This window comes from Hyla sarda, chromosome 7 (genome assembly GCF_029499605.1).
Source record: "Hyla sarda isolate aHylSar1 chromosome 7, aHylSar1.hap1, whole genome shotgun sequence".
NCBI lineage: Eukaryota > Metazoa > Chordata > Amphibia > Anura > Hylidae > Hyla > Hyla sarda.
Window position 1 is genome coordinate 223,917,366 of NC_079195.1, and position 13,643 is coordinate 223,931,008.

Sequence of the window (13,643 nt, forward strand, 5' to 3'; positions counted from 1 at the left end):
GCCCTTTACAACAATGTGCTGGCTTCTAGCCCAAGTCTCTATCTAATGGGGGCACGTAACAAAGAAGAGCTGGACTCAATGTGAAAAGGTGTTTATAAAATGCAACAGTAAAAAAATATTTAAAAAAATAAAACAATAAAAAAAACAATTGTATGAATAAATAAAAAGAAAACAAAAATCACTGCATAACTAACAAAATAAATAAATATATTAATAAATAAAAAAAATAAAATATATATATATTATTTTTTTAAATAACGTAAAAAAAATCACTTTTAGAGGAGTTTTTTGTAATTTCTTGAAATTTGGGTTTATAAAGAATATGAATGAATAAATAAATAAATAAATAAATAAATACTGTGGAATGTAGAGAATGTATACCTACCTGTATACTGCTGCTGCTATCTCTATCTGATCAGGATATATAGTGGTTATACCCCTCCTTACCCAGCTCTATCTGTATACTGCTGCTGGGTAAGGATCTGAGATCTGGATATATGGTTGTTATATACCTCACCTCCAGCTCTATCTGTATACTGCTGCTGCTATCTATATGTGATTAGTATATATAGTAGTTATACACCTCTTATTCAGCTCTATCTGTATACTGCTGCTATCGGTATAGGATCAGGATATATAGTAATTATACACCTCCCCCTTAGCTTTATCTGTATACTGCTGATATCTCTATGGGATCAGGATATATAGCAGTTATATACCTCCCCTTCAGCTCTCTCTGTATACTGCTACTATCTCTATGGGATCAGGATATATATTAGTTATACCCCTCTCCTCCAGCTCTATCTGTATACTGCTGCTGCTATCTCTATAGGAACAGGATATATAGTAGTTATACACCTCTCCCTCCAGCTCTATCTGTATACTGCTGCTGCTATCTCTATGGGATCAGGATATATAGTAGTTATACACCTCTCCTCCAGCTCTATCTGTATACTGCTGCTATCTCTATGAGATCAGGATATATAGTAGTTATACACCCCCCCCAGCTCTATCTGTATACTGCTGCTATGTCTATGGGATCAGGATACATAGTAGTTGTACACCTCCTCCCAGCTCTATCTGTATACTGCTGCTATCTCTATGGGAACAGGATATATAGTAGTTATACACCTCCCCTCCAGCTCTATCTGTATACTGCTGCTATCTCTATGGGATCAGGATATATAGTAGTTATACACCTCCCCTCCAGCTCTATCTGTATACTGCTGTTATCTCTATGGGATCAGGATATATAGTAGTTATATACAGCCCTTGAGGCTGTGTTAGGCCCCTTTCACACTATAAAATCACTTCCGTTACGAACGCCCGTTAGGATATCGGCAGTTTATACGTCCGGTACTAAATCACTAACGGCCGTTAGAAAATCCCATTATAGTCTATGGGATTATTTTAATAGCCATTTTAACCCGTTATCGCTCGTTATTAATAACGGCCGTTATTTTGTGACGGGCGACATGCACATCCGTTCGTAACGGAAGTGATTTTATAGTGTTAAAGGGCCCTTAAAGGGGTACTCCCGTGCAAAACTTTTTTTTTTAAATCAACTGGTGCCAGAAAGTTAAACATATTTGTAAATCACTTATATTAAAAAATCTTAGTCAAAAATCTTAGTCCTTCCAGTACTTTTTAGGGGCTGTATACTAAAGAGAAATCCAAAAAAGAAATGCATTTCCTCTGATGTCACGACCACAGTGCTCTCTGCTGACCATTTTAGGAACTGTCCAGAGCAGCATATGTTTGCTATGGGGATTCTCTCCTGCTCTGGACAGTTCCTAAAATGAACAGCAGAGGTCAGTAGAGAGCACTGTGGTTGTGACATCACAGGAAATGCATTTCTTTTTTGGATTTCTCTTTAGTATACAGCCCCTAAAAAGTACTGGAAGGATTAAGATTTTTTTTAATAGAAGTGATTAACAAATCTGTTTAACTTTCTGGCACCAGTTGATTAAAAAAAATAAAAGTTTTCCACAGGAGTACCCCTTTAACACATAGCAATGTTTTTTGCAATGCTTTTTCTAAATCAATAGGGCACATCATGGTAAAACTTGTAATTTTTTCATCAATTTTGGAAAATTACAGAATAAACTGCCAAAGTACAATATAAGCAGCAAAATACGGAACGTATGACCCTATCCTAACTGTGTGAAGCACAGCACAAATGTGAGCACAGCCCTTTGCTTCTTCATAAAACACCTCAATTGTGTACATAATAACACATGACTCCAACCCAATCAGTTCTCCTGGGTGATCTCCAGCACCAGCAGTCTAATTAGATGACCAGGTGCAGTGATCAGACTTCACACCCTCTCTGCAAAGCCAGAGAGTTCATGAGAAATGTAGGCAGCATTTGGAAATCATTTCAGTGACGGAAATGCAACAAGTATGGCTTCAAACTCATGCCTGCCACATCAGCTAAACAGGTAAGCACAAGGCACACGCAAGAACCCCTACATTATTCTCTATTAATAACCTGTGCTGCACTATACAGGCGGGCGAAAAAAATATCGGAGTGCTTCTGTAAAGAATATGCTATATTGTAGTTCCAGACACCACCTTTGCACAGGGGTAGCAGTGTTTCTTCATTTACCATGAACAGATATGGAAAATTACGGTGAGGACGTCAAGTGATCACAGTTTGTAATGGAGAATTAAAGGGGTACTCCACCCCTAGACATCTTATCCCCTATCCAAAGGATAGGGGATAAGATGTCTGATCCCGGGACCCCCACGAACTCGGCTGCGGGACCCCAGACATCCGCTGCACGGAGTGACCTTTGCTCCATACCGGATGACTAGCGATGACTAGCTGTCATGCCCCTTCCCATAGGCTTGCATTGAGGGGGCGTGGCCATGACGTCACAAGCCTCCGGCGCTGCACCTGATGCTCTAAACCAGTGGTCTTCAACCTGCGGACCCTCCAGATGTTGCAAAACTACAACTCCCAGTATGCCTGGATAATAATATTTTAACAGTACAAGTGTGGTGACCCAGTACAGAATCACGTGTTCTTCTGTATTCCTGCCCATCCTGTGAGGCAGATGCTGCTTCAATGTCCGTCTTGGGCCCACTCTCCTCAGGACTCTCCATAATTCACAGTATTATAGAAAGCTATGCAATGGTTAAATGGAACAAACTGTTCCGAACGCTGGAGCCGGCGCCGTGAGCTTGTGGCGTCTTAGCCCCGCCCCCTCATGACGTCACACCCCGCCCCTCAATGCAAGTCTATGGGAGGGGTTAGAGGGATAGGGATAAGATAGGTGATAAGAAGACTGATCCTGGGGGGTCCCGCCACTGGGGACCCCCGCAAACTCGGCTGCGGCACCCCAGACATCAGCTGCACGGAGTGACCTTTGCTCTGTACCGGATGACTAGCGCTGACTAGCTGTCACGCCCCCTCCCATAGGCTTGCATTGAGGGGGCGTGGCCATAACGTCACGAGCCTCCGGCGCTGCACCCGACGCTATAATCCAATGGTCTTCAACCTGCGGACCTCTAGATGTTGCAAAACTACAACTCCCAGCATGCCCGGACAGCCGTTGGCTGTCCGGGCATGCTGAGAGTTGTAGTTTTGCAACATCTGGAGGTCCGCAGGTTGAAGACTACTGCTCTAAACGAACCCCGGGTGCACCGGATGTCTGGGGTGCCATAGCCGAGATTGCGGAGGTCCATAGCAGCGGGACCCCCACGATCAGACATCTTATCCCCTTATCCCCTTTGGATAGGGGATAAGAATTCCAGGGGCGGAGTACCCCTTTAAGTAGACGATGGTGAGCGGCCAAGTTAATATTTCAGCTAATAAGTCGGATCCCTCCTTTTATTCTTCGAGCAGGAATTCCCGGGGACTGATCTTCCACCGCATTAAATTTCCATTAAACGTTTTCGTTCCAAGACCACAAGTAATGATCTGTCTGAAGGGGCCTGGAAGGATTAGGAGATTTCTGCTCCTTACAGGCTGCTCCAGGTACGGTCTCATTCACGAAGGAACCGATGACAACGTCTTTGTCTTCAGCGGCTGAAAAATGAAGACACGATAAGTTGTGAAAGACTTTGGTAATTACACCAACACGTCCGGGTGTCTGAGACCGTAATGAAATCCGAGCGTCAACAAGAACGGCGGAAAATAATCCTCCAGAATATACAAAAAAAGGCCCAAGATTCTTAAAGGGGTATTCCAGGAAAAACCTGTCTCGGGAATCGGCCAGTTTAGAAGCAAATCCCCATAGCAAACCTCTTCTAAACTGGGCGGTTCCCGAGACGCGTGTCATCAGAGAGCACTTAGACAGAAAAGAACAACCTTAACTTCAGAAGCTCATAAGTACTGAAAGGATTAAGATTTTTTAATAGAAGTAATTTATAAATCTGTTTAACTTTCTGGAGCCAGTTGATATATTAAAAAAAGTTTTTTCCTGGAATACCCCTTTAAAGTTAGAAAGAAAAAGGAAATAATGTAACCTTCCAAGGTAAAGAGTGAGGATAAGGGAAGTCAGCCTAGGTTAAAGGGCGTGTACAGGATCGGTAAAATATGGTTGCGTCATTCCAAACTGCGCCATTTTTGTCCATGGGTTGTGTCAGGTATTGCAGCCAACTATTTTTTTTTTTTTTTAGCACACTGGTTGAAATATGCTGAGAGGAAGCAGCCTGGGAGCTGCTGAGACAACACCACACTGATAATGAGAGGACTACAAAACTTCCTGTCAGGAGAGATGGGAGGGAGCACGGAAGCTTCTGAGAAAAGGCTGGAAGCGTGTGAACTGCTGAGACAATGACAGGACTACACAACTTCCTGTCAGGAGAGAGGAAGGATCCAGGAGCTACTGAGCTTAACAACAAATTAACAATAAGGAGGTCTACACAACTTCCAGTCAGGAGAGAAGGAGGAGCCAGGGAGCTGCTGAGACAACACCACACAGACAATGATATAAGTACACAACTTCCTGTCAGTAAAGAGGAAGGATCCAGGAGCTACTGAGCTAACACCACACTAACAATAAGAGGACCACACAACTTCCAGTGAGGAGAGAAGGAGGAGCCAGGGAGGTGCTGAGACAACACCACACTAGCAGTGAGAGGACTACACAACTTCCAGTCAGGAGAGAAGGAGGAGCCAGGAAGCTGCTGAAATAACACCACAATGACAATAAAAGGACTACACAATTTCCTGTCACACTGACAATGACAGGACTACACAACTTCCAGTCAGGAGAGAGTGAGGAGCCTGGGAGCTACTGAGACAACACCACACAGACAATGAAATATCTACAAAACTTCCTGTCAGTAAAGAGGAAGGATCCAGGAGCTACTGAGCTAACACCACACTAACAATAAGGAGGACTGCACAACTTCCAGTGAGGAGAGGAGGAGGAGCCAGGGAGCTGCTGAGGAGACAACACCACACTAGCAATGAGAGGACTACACAACTTCCAGTCAGGAGAGAAGGAGGAGCCAGGGAGCTGCTGAGATAACACCACACTGATATTGAGAGGACTACAAAACTTCCTGTCAGGAGAGATGGGAGGGAGCACGGAAGCTTCTGAGAAAAGGCTGGAAGCCTGTGAACTGCTGAGACAATGACAGGACTACACAACTTCCTGTCAGGAGAGAGGAAGGATCCAGGAGCTACTGAGCTAACAACAAATTAACAATAAGAAATAAAATTTTGTAGTACCAGAATACCCCTTTAGGGTACATTCACACGTACGCAGATATGATGTGCAGGATTTTCTGCTGCAGATTTCAGTGCAAACTAAATGACTGAGTTTCTAATCTGCAGTTACAAATCCTGCGCATCAAATCAGCGCAGGATCCTGTACGTGTGAACATACCCTTAAAGGGGTTATCCAGGAAAAAACTTTATTTTTTATATCAACTGGCTCTGGAAAGTTAAACAGATTACTTCTATAAAAAAATCCTTCCAATAATTATCAGCTGCTGAAGTTGAGTTGTTCTTTTCTGTCTGGCAACAGTGCTCTCTGCTGACATCTCTGTCTGTCTCGGGAACTGCACTGAGTAGAAGAGGTTTCCTATGGGTATTTGTTATTACTCTGGACAGTTCCAGAGACAGGTGTCATCAGAGAGCACTTAGACAGAATAGGACAACTCAACTTCAGAAGCTCATAAGTACTGAAAGGATTAAGATTTTTTAATAGAAGTAATTTACAAATCTGTTTAACTTTCTGGCACCAGTTGATATATATATATATATATATATATATATATATATATATATATATATATAATTTTTTTCCTGGATAACCCCTTTAAAGAGTCGACACAATTTCTTTTCATGTACAGTTTAAATCTGAAGTGGTGACATCACCGTTCTCTTAAATTACAACCCTCCATATGTAAGGCGGCTTCGGCACTGGCTGAGCTCGGGGATGGATTTTGCAGGTCATTTTTCAGATATTCATGTCAGGGGTGTAGTATATAGTTATATACAATGTAAGCAGGTGTGCTAATTGGCAAGCGCCGGGCCGGCACAGCATTCCTTTCCCATTGTGTGATCTTTTTTGGCGATTTCGAATTTCTTTTATTTTCTTAAGTTATTTTTTATTTGTTCTAATAAATCTGCCCGGCCTTTTTATGGTTTATTACTGGAGCAGGATGTATGCAGGGCCGGAGCTGTCGCTTTTTGTTTTATTATTATTTTTTACAAGTATTTTGCTGAAGAGAGCTTCAAAAACTAAAAGTATGTTTTCCTTGGCCAATGTGTCAGTATTTAATGCAATTTCTACGGACATTTAGAGATGTTTTTTTTTTTTATCGCCGCTCTCTCTGCGTTTAATGTCCATGGAGGTCAGAAAGGAAATAGCTGTTCTAGGAAAAATATAGATGTATGGCATAGAGGACAGGAGACAGCTGTGAATGGCGGCATTGTGGCCGCTCTACCTATTGGGTCTTCGGGGATGCCGGCAAAATTCAGGGTCCATTTATAAGTCCATAGTTTACAGGTGGAGAGAGAAGGAAAATGATATGAGAAAATAGTCACGTTTATAATATTTTATCAGCACAAGTGCGGTGACCCAGTACAGAATCGCGTGTTCTTCTGTATTCCTGCCCATCCTGTGAGGCAGATGCTGCTTCAATGTCCATCTTGGGCCCACGCTCCTCAGGACTCTCTATAATTCACAGTATTATACAAAGCTATGCAATGGTTAAATGGAACAAACTGTTACGAACGCTGGAGCCGCTGCCGTTAGCTCTTGGGATCATAGCCCCGCCCTCTCATGATGTCACACCCCGTCCCCTCAATGCAAGTCTATGGGAGGGGTTAGGGGGATAGGGGATAATATAGGGGATAAGATGTCTGATCCTGGGGGTCCAGCCACTCGGGTCCCCCGCAAACTCGGCTGCGGCACCCCAGACATCAGCTGCACGGAGTGACCTTTGCTCCATACCGGATGACTAGCTGTCACGCCCCCCTCCCACAGGCTTGCATTGAGGGGGCGTGGCCATGACGTCACGAGCCTCCGGCGCTGCACCCGACGCTCTAATCCAGTGGTCTTCAACCTGCGGACCTTCCAGATGTTGCAAAACTACAACTCCCAGCATGCCCGGACAGCCGATGGCTGTCCGTGCATGCTGAGAGTTGTAGTTTTGCAATATCTGGAGGTCCGCAGATTGAACACTACTGCTCTAAACAAACGCCGGATGCACTGGATGTCTGGGGTGCCGTAGCCGAGATTGCGGGGGTCCATAGCGGCGGGGCCCCCGCGATCACACATCTTATACCCTATCCTTTGGATAGGGGATAAGATTTCTAGAGGCGGAGTACCCCTTTAAGTAGACGATCGTGAGCGGCGCCGTGAGCTTGTGGCGTCATAGCCCCGCTTGTGACATCACGCTCCACCCCCTCAATGCAAGTCTATGGGAGGGGGCGTGACAGCCGTCACGCCCCCTCCCATGGACTTGCATTGAGGGGGCGGAGTGTGATGTAGTGAGGGGGCGGGGCTATGATGTCACAGGCTCCAGCATTCGGAACAGTTTGTTTCAAACGCTGAGCAGCAGAGTACCCCCTTTAATGTATTGGTATTTTCTATGCACTTGTTATTTTAAGAAACCTGTTGTTATGGGCCTTGTCGTTAGGGGAGTATGCAAAGGTGAACCAGGTGACTTATCCGGCCAATGGGATCTCTCTAAATTCCTCCCTTATATAGTGAGGTCAGAGTTCAGTTCTCTCTCTTGCTGTGGTACCGTTTGGTGAAGTCTGTGAGGTGATTCTGAAGGAGGCCTGAGGCCTAGTCCAGCAACTTCTACAAGTCAACCCCTGCGCCTGGGTGAAAGTCAAAGCCTTGGGGTAAGGACTACCGTCTGGGGGATATAATTCAAGTAAATCCCAGTAAAGTCTAAGTAACTAAAGTATAGCGAAGGCTGCATACAAGTCAAGTCAGTCATATACAGCACAATCAACTATAAGTCCCAGCAAGCCAATAAGCTTCCCAAAGTTCACTCTGCCTCTCCTTCACGCTAATCTGAGCTGTAACGGATTGTGCCATCTTTCCAACCTCAGTAAAGGAAGCCAGTTATCCGTAACCTTAAGTCGGAGTAATTATTTGCCCCGTGCCTGGCACAGTAGAAGCTGGTCTACCTTGGTTGGTGTATAGGTCAACCATGCCCTGGAGTCACGAAACAATTAATTACACATTACCCTCACCCGACACCACACAAGTATTACTAGTTTTATTGCTTCTCTACCCCCCACACCAACATAAAACTACAGTTAACTTCCTATAAAGCTGTTAGCTCCACGTGGGCGTGGCCAATTTATCAACCCACACAATAACTCCACCCAGTTTAGAAAACAAGCCCAACCCCTGCTTAAACGTCAGAAACTGAACTGAATCAATACATAATTGCAATCGAGAGAGAGAGTGTAGTCGGCACTAGCTGTATTTGTGTATATGGGGAACCTGATCACGGCAATGACCGGTGCATATAGCGTGGATACGGTGCATCCCCAACAAGCACAAAGCAAAATACACCGTAAGACAAGAATGAAGACAGGGGGCACTCACGATTTTATTCGGGTGGGTGTTACAGCAGCAGGGACGCCAGGTTGGTGTTAAATTGCATCAGACCAGCACTGAACGGGAGCCATGATGGTAATAGCTATTTCGCGCCTCTCCAGACCACGCCAGGCGCCCCCCCCCCGATCAGACACCTTATCCCTGATTCTTCGGCTAGGGATTAAGATGTCTTTGGCCGGAATGCCCCTTTAATATCTTTTTGGGTGTTTTTAAAACAGTTATCTGTAAATTGCCATCACAGTTTCAGACACAACAGCAATAGAATTCAGTATTAGGGAATCAACATTTTTTGGGTCGGGATCCCTTATACTGTATCTATTAGACAGAGAAAATTTGAAACCTTAAAGGGGTTCTCCAGTGGTAATTTTCTTTTTTTAAATCAACTGGTGCCAGAAAGTTAAACAGATTTGTAAATGACTTCTATTAAAAAATCTTAATCCTTCCAGTACTTATTAGCTGCTGAATACTACAGAGGAAATGGCTTTCTTTTTGGAACACAGAGCTCTCTGCTGACATCATGAGCACAGTGCTCTCTGCTGACACCTCTGTCCATTTTAAGAACTGTCCAGAGTAGGAGAAAATCCCCATAGAAAACATATGCTGCTCTGGACAGTTCCTAAAATGGACAGAGATGTCAGCAGAGAGCACTGTGCATTTCCTCTGTAGCATACAGCCGCTAATAAGTACTGGAAAGATTAAGATTTTTTAATAGAAGTAATTTACAAATCTGTTTAACATTCTGGCACCAGTTGATTTAAAAAAAAAAAAAAAAAAAAAAAAGTTTTCCACGGTAGTACCCCTTTAATGACTGTAAGTGATCAATCTGTATCATCCATCTGTATCATCCGTCTTTACTTAGTAAAAAAAAAAAGAAAAAAGAAAATTCCACCAGAGCTGAGGAGAAGCCGCTCTTCAAAGGAAAAAGGATTTAGGAGGATATGAACTCGTACACCTCACAGGTCACATGAAAATATCAAAGTCAGGAACCTGGAGGCTTGACATAGCTGAGGCCGCCCCTGTGCACTGTGCTACTAAGTCATTCCCCGGGGCGGAGGCATCAGAAAACACCACAAGGGAAAGTATAAAGAACAGAGGGGCAAATATCAACCAATAAGAATGGACCGTGAGATAGATACATGACTTGTCCCAGGAGCTTTATGAAGTTTCTTTATATTACTGTTTTCCAAACATTGTCTCTTCAGCCGTTGCAAAACTACAACTCCCAGCATGTCCGGACAGCCAAATGTCTGTCTGCCTCCTCCAAAAGATCCACACTGTCCCTGAAAGGTAAATCAAGGCTTTCATCTCATATCATGCCTAAGTGCAGTAGTCTTCAAACTGTGGCCCTTTATCAGTTGCAAAACCACAAATCCCAGCATGCCCAGACAGTCAAATTTCTGTCAGCCTCCTCCAAAAGATCCACACTGTCCCTGAAAGGTAAATGAAGGCTTTCATCTCATATCATGCCTAAGTGCAGTAGTCTTCAAACTGCGGCCCTTTAGCAGTTGCCAAACCACAACTCCCAGCATGCCCAGGCAACCAAATGTCTGTCTGCCTCCTCCAAAGGATCCACACTGTCCCTGGAAGGAAAATCAAGGCTTCCCTCTCATATCATCCCAAAGTGAAGTGGTATTCAAACTGCGGCCCTTTAGCAGTTGCAAAACCACAACTCCCAGCATGCCCGGACAGCCAAAAGTCTGTCCTGCCAACTCTAGAGAATCCACACTGTCCCTGAAAGGTAAATCAAGGCTTTCCTCTCCTATCATCCCTTAGAGCAGTAGCCTTTAAACTGCGGCCCTGCAGCTGTTGCAAAACTACAACTCCTAGCATGCCCGGACAGTCAACGACTGTCCGGGCATGCTGGGAGTTGTAGTTGTGCAACAGCTGGAGACTCAAAAGATAGTTGGGGGGGACTCCAGATTCTAAATACACTGGACAATAAAAAATCTGATCAGTCAGATGGAAGAATAAAAGATTCTAGTATTCGAGTTTGATTATTAATATTGTGCTAATATTCTAATATCATGATGATTATTATTATTTATACATATAAAAATAAGAAAACGCTATTATGTGAATATTTTTGCCTGGATTGTAATATTGTACTAATAAGATTATAATAGTAGGATAAAGATTATATTATCATGTTACTATTGTCCTATTGTTGTAGTGTTATTGCATTAGGATACTGATGATTTTTTATTATTATTATTATTATTATTAATAAGAAGAATAATACAAATAATAAAATAATGATAATAATGTACTATGATTATAACAGTATGATGATTATTGTTATACTATTTTATCATTTTTGTATTATAACTGAGTATTATTATACCACTTATAACAAGCTGTTGCTGATTTATATTGCTCTATTATACAATCATAACACAATGATGATAGTTCTTATATTATCGTGTTGTTATTGTAATATTATTATTGCAGTATAAGACTGATGATTACAGTACTATTATAATAATGTTCTTGTTGTGGTATTATTATAACTTTTTATTATTACAGTAACATTCTTTTACTACTATAGATATATATATGTTACAGGTTGCTGCTGATTTATATTGCTCTATGGTTACTACTAGAGATGAGCGAACTTACAGTAAATTCGATTCGTCACGAACTTCTCAGCTCGGCAGTTGATGACTTTTCCTGCATAAATTAGTTCAGCTTTCCGGTGCTCCGATGGGCTGGAAAAGGTGGATACAGTCTTAGGAGACTCTTTCCTAGGACTGTATCCACCTTTTCCAGCCCACGGGAGCACCGGAAAGCTGAACTAATTTATGCAGGAAAAGTCAGCAACCGCCGAGCCGAGAAGTTCGTGACGAATCGAATTTACTGTAAGTTCGCTCATCTCTAGTTACTACTATAGTACTATTATAACCCCATGATGATTACGCTATTATGAAGCTATTATTGCTCTATGATAGACTGTTATAATATTGTTGATGATGATTACTTCAACCGTAGTATCATTTTTATTATACTATATACCTACGGATTCTAGGATTATTATAATTGTACTTTTATTATAATACTATTATGATTATACTGCGTTTACAACATGTTAATGCGGAGGATTTGCGTTCACACTACGGAATTCTCGCGGCTGAATTCAGCGAGCGGAGATTCCGCCTGACGGCCGCCGCCGGAGATACTTCGGCGCTAGGGCCGCGGGGCACTGAGCCGTCACCATTGACGGCTATGGTCCGCTCGCGGATTCCGCACAAAGAATGAACATGTTCTTTCTTTGCGCGGAACACAAACACACAATTCCGCCGCTGAAATTCCGCAGTGTGAACGGGTCTCGCGGAAACCCGTTCACACTAATGTTAAAGTTCACACCGCCGAATTGCGCCCGCGGAATTCCGCCCGGAAATTCCGCGGCAATTCCGTAGTGTGAACGTAGAACGTACCCTAACTCTGAAGCATAGCTATGTGTAGTGTCCCGGTACCGTATATGTGTGGTGTCCCGGTACCGTATGGTGTACTGTACCTTGTGTGGTGGTCCCCAAAGTCAGAGTTCCTAGTGAGGGATGGGGTCCGCCTGCTGAGTAAGTCCCCAGTCGCCACTTTACCTTTAAATTTGGTGTGTTATATGTATAAAATGTATATAAATGTTAATTATCTTGATGCGGTCACAGGACCTTCGGTCATGTGACCATTTTAATTCCTCTATGGTATGCTGGAGGACCTTTGGAGGTCCTTGGGTCACATGTTTACCCATAACTCTTTGTACAGAAGGTTGACAGTTGTATGGACCAGTGAGCTTAAAGGGGTACTCCGGTGAAAACCTTTTTTCTTTTAAATCAACTGGTGCCAGAAAGTTAAACATATTTGTAAATTACTTCTATTAAAAAATCTTAATCCTTCCAGTACTTATTAGCTGCTGAATGCTACAGAGGAAATTCCTTTCTTTTTGGAACACTGATGACATAACGACCACAGTGCTCTCTGCTAACATCTCTGTCCATTTTAGCAACCGTGCATAGCAGATGTATGCTAAAGGCAGCATGGTGGCTCAGTGGTTAGCCTTGGGTTCAAATCCCACTGAGGACAACAATAAATAAAGAGTTGTTATTATTATTATAATGACGTCAGCAAAGAGCACTGTGCTCGTGATGTCATCAGAGAGAATTCCAAAAAGAAAAGAATTTCCTCTGTAGTATTCAGCAGCTAAGAAGTACAGGAAGGATTAAGATTTTTTAATAGAAGTACTTTACAAATCTGTTTAACTTTCTGGCACCAGTTGATTTAAAAGAAAAAAGGTTTTCACCGGACTACCCCTTTAAGTCCAGCCCCTGTCCATATAAGGGAGCTGCAGCCAATGATCGCTCTCTTGGGTTGATGCTCTCGTGGATGCCGGACTAACAGGACGGATCTGCGCAACTTACAAAGACAAGCTAGGCCAGAAGCTTGCCGGCCTCAGCCTGAAACTGAACCATGAGTTAAAATCTCAATCCCCGCTAAAGCTATCGTGAATACTGGACTGAATCTAAACCCCTAAATCCAGTGGATCAGCGCAACAATTACCTGCCTAAGCTTAATAGACTCATGAGGTCCCAAAAACTTGTCAATCTC

General features: G+C 43.1%; 1 protein-coding gene across 2 annotated transcripts in view; it reads right to left on the bottom strand.

Moving 5' to 3' along the window:
* ROR1 (receptor tyrosine kinase like orphan receptor 1) overlaps window positions 1-13,643 on the bottom strand; it is a 318,627-nt gene that overhangs the window by 153,509 nt on the left and 151,475 nt on the right. Inside the window, exon 1 of one of the 2 annotated variants that reach the window (XM_056532852.1) lies at window positions 386-417. The exons of the other annotated variant lie outside the window; for it this stretch is intronic. The gene's annotated coding sequence lies outside the window, so the exon portion shown is untranslated. Of the gene's footprint in view, window positions 1-385; window positions 418-13,643 lie in introns of those variants that run through there. 2 annotated transcript variants of the gene reach the window in all.